Here is a 1819-nt window from a genome sequence, read left to right as displayed (position 1 = left end):
AAGGTCATATGGCCCCCTAGCTTCGCATTACCTTTAATGTAGAGGGCGCTGTTCAGAAAAACATGAACACATGACTAGGATAATTCCATTAAAAACTTTGGAATTATTGTATTAACACATATTTTTAACTTGCACACACCCCAAATTACTGGGTTATAACTTACAAACACTCCCAAATTACTGGGTTATAACATGCAAACACTCCCAAATTAGTGGGTTATAACTTGCAAACACTCCCAAATTAGTGGGTTATAACTTGCAAACACTCCCAAATTAGTGGGTTATAACTTGCAAACACTCCCAAATTACTGGGTTATAACTTACAAACACTCCCAAATTACTGGGTTATAACATGCAAACACTCCCAAATTAGTGGGTTATAACTTGCAAACACTCCCAAATTAGTGGGTTATAACTTGCAAACACTCCAAAATTACTGGATTATAACTTGTAAACACTCCCAAATTACTGGGTTATAATTTGCAAACACTCCCTATTTACTGGGTTATAACTTGCAAACACTCCCAAGTTACTGGGTTATAACTTGCAAACACTCCCAAATTACTGGGTTATAATTTGCAAACACTCCCTATTTACTGGGTTATAACTTGCAAACACTCCCAAGTTACTGGGTTATAACTTGCAAACACTCCCAAATTACTGGGTTATAACTTGCAAACACTCCCAAATTACTGGGTTATAACTTACAAACACTCCCAAATTAGTGGGTTATAACTTGCAAACACTCCCAAATTACTGGATTATAACTTGCAAACACTCTCAAATTACTGGGTTATAATTTGCGAACACTCCCAAATTACTGGGTTATAACTTGCAAACACTCCCAAATTACTGGGTTATAACATGCAAACACTCCCAAGTTACTGGGTTATAACTTGCGAACACTCCCAAGTTACTGGGTTATAACTTGCAAACACTCCCAAATTACTGGGTTATAACTTGCAAACACTCCCAAATTACTGGGTTATAACTTGCAAACACTCCCAAATTACTGGGTTATAACTTGCAAACACTCCCAAATTAGTGGGTTATAACTTGCAAACACTCCCAAATTAGTGGGTTATAACTTGCAAACACTCCCAATTTACTGGATTATAACTTGCAAACACTCTCAAATTACTGGGTTATAATTTGCGAACACTCCCAAATTACTGGGTTATAACTTGCAAACACTCCCAAATTAGTGGGTTATAACTTGCAAACACTCCCAAATTAGTGGGTTATAACTTGCAAACACTCCCAAACTACTGGATTATAACTTGCAAACACTCTCAAATTACTGGGTTATAATTTGCGAACACTCCCAAATTACTGGGTTATAACTTGCAAACACTCCCAAATTACTGGGTTATAACTTGCAAACACTCCCAAATTAGTGGGTTATAACTTGCAAACACTCCCAAATTACTGGATTATAACTTGCAAACACTCTCAAATTACTGGGTTATAATTTGCGAACACTCCCAAATTACTGGGTTATAACATGCAAACACTCCCAAATTACTGGGTTATAACTTGCAAACACTCCCAAGTTAGTGGGTTATAACTTGCAAACACTCCCAAATTAGTGGGTTATAACTTACAAACACTCCCAAATTACTGGGTTATAACTTGCAAACACTCCCAAGTTACTGGGTTATAACTTGCAAACACTCCCAAATTACTGGGTTATAACTTGTAAACACTCCCAAATTACTGGGTTATAACATGCAAACACTCTCAAATTACTGGGTTATAACTTGCAAACACTCCCAAATTAGTGGGTTATAACTTGCAAACACTCCCAAATTAGTGGGTT

This window comes from Saccoglossus kowalevskii, chromosome 3, assembly GCF_978046115.1.
Source record: "Saccoglossus kowalevskii chromosome 3, keSacKowa6.1, whole genome shotgun sequence".
NCBI classification, from domain to species: domain Eukaryota; kingdom Metazoa; phylum Hemichordata; class Enteropneusta; family Harrimaniidae; genus Saccoglossus; species Saccoglossus kowalevskii.
This window is presented reverse-complemented; position numbering follows the sequence as displayed.